This window comes from Salvelinus sp. IW2-2015, unplaced genomic scaffold (assembly GCF_002910315.2).
Source record: "Salvelinus sp. IW2-2015 unplaced genomic scaffold, ASM291031v2 Un_scaffold2879, whole genome shotgun sequence".
NCBI classification, from domain to species: Eukaryota; Metazoa; Chordata; class Actinopteri; order Salmoniformes; family Salmonidae; genus Salvelinus; species Salvelinus sp. IW2-2015.
In genome coordinates, this window is record NW_019944179.1 from 105,408 (window position 1) to 112,512 (window position 7,105).

The window sequence follows — 7,105 nt, forward strand, 5'->3', positions numbered from 1 at the left end:
ACAGGGTTGAGATAACATGACAATCACCTGGGATCCCAAAGACAGCGATGGTGTGTGAACACGTTGTCAAACACCAGACCAGTCCCTGTGCTGAAGCCTCGTTACACAGATCCACACACAAAAACACGCGAGCACACATAAAACACGTGAGCGCACACAAACACACACCACGCAACAACAATAGCCATTAGTGCTGAGCGATTAGTGCTTTTTGAGGTCGGTTCAGATTCGCGTTCGATTATTAGAAAATAAAGCTTTCGATAATTTATTTTTTTTACATTAAATGTATTATGAAAATAATGATTTTAGAGCTTTTTAAATGTTAATTCCAAAGCCCAAAAACAATTCTCTGTCAGGTCTACATTGGGTAGACATCAATAGTAAATTACTAAATAATAACATATTTCAGTTGTGTATATTACTTTGTTTTTATGTGATTCCTTAAAGTCATCATCTCATCTCTGCTCAGACAGTAGCAGTCAGTCAGCCAAACTCTCATTTATCTCTACCATCTCACATTATCTCTGTTCTCCCGTACTGTCTGTAGTCGTCCTATTTAGCTAGCCGGACTAAGTACGCTGCAGAGCTGTCTGACTAAACCATTTACTAGGCATACTTTCACAAACTCTCTCTATCCGTCTCTCTCCTCATTGTGTTGTGTACATTCCTCTCTCATACTGCTTCCGTCTGTGTCCGCGTTTGGCATGAACAAGCGCAATGATTGGATTATGGTCATTGTAGTTAATTACGTTTCCGCACTGAACTCTGCGGAATATTTGCTTCATGAAAAAACTACAACTACCTTCAGCCCAGCGCCCCACATAGTTCTTGACTTGATTTCTCTCGAGAGAAACAGTGTGTAGCGCTCACAAAAAAACTAAATGGAATTCAAGTAATTGAACCGGGGGGGAAAGTCAATCGCTCAGAACTAGCAGACAATGAGTGATGAGGTTATTACGTGTTCAGAATAAATGATGTTAACAGCCTAAATGTAAGAATTACTGTTTCCTCTCCATCTCCACTGTTTCCTCTCCATCTCCACTGTTTCCTCTCTGGATATACTGTTTCCTCTCTAGATCACTGTTTCCTCTCCATCTCTCCATCTCCACTGTTTCCTCTCTGGATATACTGTTTCCTCTCTAGATTCACTGTTTCCTCACCATCTCTGTAGAATCACTGTTTCCTCTCTAGATTCTGTTTCCTTTCCATTTCTGTAGATTCACTGTTTCCTCTCTAGATTCACTGTTTCCTCTCTAGATTTACTGTTTCCTCTCTAGATTTACTGTTTCCTCTCTAGATTTACTGTTTCCTCTCCATCTATCTAGATCTACTGTTTCCTCTCTAGATTCACTGTTTCCTCTCTAGATTTACTGTTTCCTCTCTAGATTCACTGTTTCCTCTCTAGATTTACTGTTTCCTCTCAATCTCTCTAGATTTACTGTTTCCTCTCTAGATTTACTGTTTCCTCTCTAAATGTACTGTTTCCTCTCTAGATTTACTGTTTCCTCTCCATCTCTCTAGATTTACTGTTTCCTCTCTAGATTTACTGTTTCCTCTCTAGATTTACTGTTTCCTCTCCATCTCTCTAGATTTACTGTTTCCTCTCTAGATTTATTGTTTCCTCTCTAGAATTATTGTTTCCTCTCTAGACCCWCTGTTTCCTCTCTAGATATACTGTTTCCTCTCTACACTCATTTACATACAAATGTAAAACTCTTTCTCCCACATTTCCTTTCCCTTTATGCTTCTTGTCTAAAGTGTGTACCAGGTTGTTCAGTTGATTGGCTATGTCCTCTTCTCCTTTACTTCTGTCCATTCTTCCTCTCCTCCGAGTCTCCTGCAGGTTGCTCGTCTTCTTCCGGCCCTTCTGAGGCAGAGGTGAGTAACAGACAGAGGTTAGGCAATCAGGAAGACTGTTGTTGTTGTTGTCCCAGTAAAATAACTCTCTGAGTGATTAGCAGACCATTAGAGTGAAAAACAGACTGAAGATGTTTGAAGAAATGACCCTGTCTTGAAAAGTGAATGTCTGTGTGTGGAGCAACAGCTTCAGGGGGAGTCTAAAGGTTTAAATATCTCTACGTGGTCAAACTCCACTATCAACACGGTGATCATTAACAGCCACAGCTGTGTCTTAAATAGCACATTAATCCCTTTATACTGCACTACTGTTGACCAGGGCCTTCTGTTAATTCTTCCTCTCCTCCGAGTCTCCTGCAGGTTGCTCGTCTTCTTGCGGGCCTTTAGACTAGCAGGGCCCTGGTCAAAAGCACTGCATAGGCAATAGGGTACCGTTTGGAACAAAAGCAATGACTACGGCGTCACATCTAGCTGGTTTATCTGTGGCAGAGGGCTGTGACCAGGCCCTCCTCCTGAAGAGCTACTGGAAGTGCAGAATTTTGTTGCAACCTTGCTTTAACACACCTGATTCTAGTAGTCTGCTGCTTCTCAGGTCCCTGATCGGTTGAATCACGTGTGTTTATGTAGGGTTTGAGCAACAACAAAACAAAGCTTACACAGCCAGTTGGGTCACTTGAGAATTAGGGTTTAGAATGGTAGAATGGAAATTACCCTTCTTATGATGGTCCAAAAAAGTCAACCATGTTGGACAGGTGTTACCATGGTGTTACCATGGTGTTACCAGTGCTGTGATAAGATAGTGTAAAATAATGTACTTGAAGAACGTATCTGCACTGCATGTTTGTTCGCTAGCTTAGCCAGTCAGTTTTTAGAGGAATGATCCCCATTATTTATTTGTAATTAACTGCCAATATGGCAACATTCCATTCAAACAAATACAGTCAATCTCTACAGCCTGGAACTGAATGAAATCAGTTGATGGGACTTGGACAAGTTGTAAATGCAGCTGATATTGTATCATATAATAGCACTTCCAGCTTCCCAAGAAAATAAAAAATTTAGACATTTATGGTCTGTTTACATATATGTTAGAGACTATTTATACAGAAAACATGTATAAACCCATTATAAACTGTATTTATGATTATATGACAATATTTTATGTTGATAATAATTATGTTAAACAATTTCTGATGTGTCACATGCCTTTGTTTTCTTTTTCTATATAAGAAAAATCAGGATTCTGCGTCTACTGCCATTAATTCCAATTAGACTGGTTTGGATTTCTACCTGACCAAAATGTCTGCCATTTTCACCCCCATTCTGGAACCTTGAGTGTTTATGACATAGCTCCTCTTAGTAATTTAATAGGATCTCTGTTGTTAGCCATCCCTGATATAGCCTACAGTCAAGAGTGAGCTGCAGTAAGTCTACCTTTAAGATGGTGGCTAGCTCTATTCACTTCTTATCATGGACATGTAGATAGTAGACAGACTCATATTCTCTGGTATATCTTACTTTGGCTGCGTTGTTGTCCGGTGACTTTGACGTGCGAGGGGAACGTCTGACTGACCTGGGCTCTGGCACAGAATCCATGCTGCAGCAGATAYACTACCGTCCACAGAAACACCTATACATACACCCTACAACATATATCAACGAAGGTCAATAGTTGATGATGATAACAGATCATTTCTGTTCAGTTAGGAAATCATGGAACCCTAATGAATAATCAATGGTGTCGTGTGGGCTTTGAAAGCATCACTTTTTTTCAGGAAGATGGGGGCTCTGTTTTGAAACGGAGTCATTTTTTGGACAGGTGATTTCACTTTCTCATGTTGCCACAGACAGATCCCAATTCTAGCCAGTTTACCCGTTACAAGCCGACAGATATGGCTAACGTTACAAATGTTCAAATCAAAAGCGGTCATTGTATCCGTATCAACTAGTCAAAGGTGTTCTTAAAAAAAAAATGAAAACAAGCCGCAACAATGTCTCATCAGTGGTTAACGTTAGCCGATGCTTAGCTATAACTTCAAGACTAACGTTGGACTAAAATACTCTCCAATCCCTAATTCAAATAATTGTAGACATTTTTCAGAGCACAAAATTGCAATAAAATAGAGCGTAGAGACAAGAACTATAGAGCCACGACAATAACACCATACACTTCACTTACACTTGATGTTTCGCGTTAGCTAACCCTCCGTCTGAGCGCCAAGTGGAGTGACAACAACGTCGCACACGCCCAGACAGGGCGCAAAGAAATGACGTCAAGAAAGACCACAATCGGGAGTGTAATCATTAGTCCCAAACAGTTGCAAAACAAAACGTTGTGCAACTAAAAACGACACTTTCAATTTGAGAAATTCAGGTGTGTCCCTCCCGTTTCGTTCGGGTTGCTTCAGTTTAAGAAATGTTTTTAAAATAGAATCGACGTAATGAATGTACAAAGTATCTATTTGAGGTCGATGTTACAATACAAGTGAAGCCCAAGAAATATAGCATGGGTGTTGTGTGAGTTCTTCTGTGCAATGCTTTGTAGTCCGTGTGGGATGTTTTCTGCTCTGGTCCAATGCCAACCAAAACAATCATAGTGTAACGACGCTGGGTTTATAAGCGCGTATACCCACTCTGTTGCGGCACAGTCGATAGCGCGCTGGACTTTGGGCTAGAAGGTCGAGGGTTCGAGGCCTGCTCCCTGCCTGGTTTATTACAATACCATTGACAATATAGACTATTCTACAATGAATTTGTCTCTAATCTACTATAGTAAATAACTCACTAATAAAGGAAGAAAGGGACTCAAGGTTAAATTTCTACATTTAGGCCGAATAGTGACTTGTAAGTCGCTCTGGATAAGAGCGTCTGCTAAATGGCTTAAATGTAATGTAGTGCTTGGATTATCTGAAGTAATGCATATTTCTCCTAAAATCATATTACCGATACCACGACACTGTTTTACAGGAAGCACTAATACAAATACTTGATGTACATAATATTTAGAAAATGTAATTTATATAGGCCTATGTGTCTTGGCTATATTTATTTATTTTATTTAACCTTCATTTAACCTTCATTTAACTAGGCATAGTCAGTTAAGAACAAATTCTTATTTCCAATGAGGGCCTACCCCCGAACCAAACCTGGACGACGCTGGCCAATTGTGCGCCGCCCTATGGGACTCCCAATCACTGACCGGATGTGAAACAACTGGATTCGAACCGGGACTTGTAGTGGCGCCTCTTGCACTGAATGCAGTGCCTCAGACCGCCGCTGCGCCATTCGGGATTCCTGTACACAACAGGAGGCTGCAGAGGGGAAGACGGCTCATAGTAATGGCTGGAAACGGAGTGAATGGAACGGAGTGAATGGAACGGAGTGAACGGAACGGAGTGAACGGAACGGAGTGAACGGAACGGAGTGAACGGAACGGAGTGAATGGAACGGAACGAATGGAACGGAGTGAATGGAACGGAGTGAATGGAACGGAGTGAATGGAACGGAGTGAATGGAACGGAACGAATGGAACGGAGTGAACGGAACGGTATCAACCACATGTACGTTTGATACAATTCCATGAATTCCATTGCAGCCATTATTATGAGCCCTTCATACCCAATTAAGGTGCAACCAGCCACCTATGCTATATACTGATACACTGACTATAACACAGTTCCCTTTTTGTGTTATCCTTAACAAGTGTAGTGTTGATGGTATATTAATCTAGAAAAACTATCTTCAAAGTTTTAAAAACAAGTACAGCAGGAACATGTGATCCAAATGTATATTTCTTATTGGTTCATTCATAGACACTTGGTGATTGATTCCCAATAAAACCATTACTGAACTCCGACAATAAAACAATTAGATTTTATATTAAATGGTAAACCCATAACAATTGAGTGGGGAGCAGTGATGCAAATTATTACAAATTCTGCAATCACACAGAGAGATGTGGCTTTTCTATAGTGAGAGTATGGGGCTGCAACTATACAGGTGATTGTTAACCAACGTGTAGCGACCGACCGACTGTTCGTTCGCTGTCTCTTTTGTTTATTTAACTTCCAGGGAAATCAGAATAAGGTGGCCAGGAGTGAGGTGTGTGGGTGGGGGGTTGAACTTGAACTAAAATAACATAGTACTGTATGTCCATCCACTTTAAAAGTCATTACTGCAGCGAGAAAACTGCTGAAAACAAAACGACTCACCTGATTTTCTACCGCTTTTAAAACACAGAAGCCAAAACGGGGGAAACTATGGAGACAACTTCCTCCTCATATGCGCGCCACTAGAAATCCCTGCATTAGCATTATATTTTAGCCGATACATCCTGACAAAATAGAACAAATGACTGGCCTGCTAATGTGCCTGGACCTTGTAGGCTAAACTGCCGAGAAAAGACCCATAACTGGTTGGCCAGGAAGGCAGGCTAGATGCAGYGGTTTCGAAATTAGCCTAATATGGATTCAAAACGCCAGGCTTTTGAGAGGTTATTCAAATGACATAGGCTATTCGTGGTCGTTTACAATCTAAGACTAGAGTCGTGTACTCACTTGAACACAATAATAACACTCTTCATTACATTGTGTTGTAGCCTAGGTAGGACGCAGTTCTTGTCCATATAAAACTGAAACAATAGGGACTGGTAGGGAGCGCACTCAGCGCAGCCTCGGGAGGTAGCCTATTGGCGGAGAGGCTTGCATGTAGTCTATAGCCTATTGTGGAGAGGCTTGCATGTAGTCTATAGCCTATTGCGGAGAGGCTTGCAATGTAGTCTATAGCCTATTGCAGGTGTGTTTGCATGTAGTCTGTAGCCTATTGCAGACAGGAGGCTTGCATGTAGTCTAGTAGCCTATTGCAAGAGAGGCTGCACATAGTCTGTAGCCTATTGCGGAGAGGCTTGCATGTAGTCTGTAGCCTATTGCGGAGAGGCTTACATGTAGTCTGTAGCCTATTGCGGAGAGGCTTGCTCTGCAAGGGCCGTGGCTTTTGTGGAGCGATGGGTAACGATGCTTCGAGGGTGGCTGTTGTCGATGTGTGCAAGAGGGTCGACCCGGGTAGCGGCGAAGGAGATGGACGGAAGCTATATCGTTACATGTAGGGCCCACTTTGTCAGGCTGTAGCCATTCGGTGTTAAGATAGACCTACTATAGGACATGGAGGCTTCTTTTGCCACCTCCCCGACCGTTCTTAATGCTGTAGCCTATTTTCCATTCAGCAACAAGAGCTAGCATACATCTCTCCT

The 7,105-nt window shown here is 41.7% G+C and overlaps 1 long non-coding RNA gene across 1 annotated transcript; it reads right to left on the minus strand.

Annotated features, from left to right (window-relative positions):
• Positions 1 to 1,586: 1,586 nt before the first annotated feature.
• LOC112074935 (uncharacterized) lies at positions 1,587 to 4,134 on the minus strand. Its single transcript, XR_002894876.2, has 3 exons — positions 4,037 to 4,134; positions 3,376 to 3,500; positions 1,587 to 1,867 (listed from the first exon to the last, which is right to left on the minus strand). It is a non-coding gene; the product is annotated as an uncharacterized lncRNA (long non-coding RNA).
• Between the last annotated feature and the right edge of the window lie 2,971 nt (positions 4,135 to 7,105).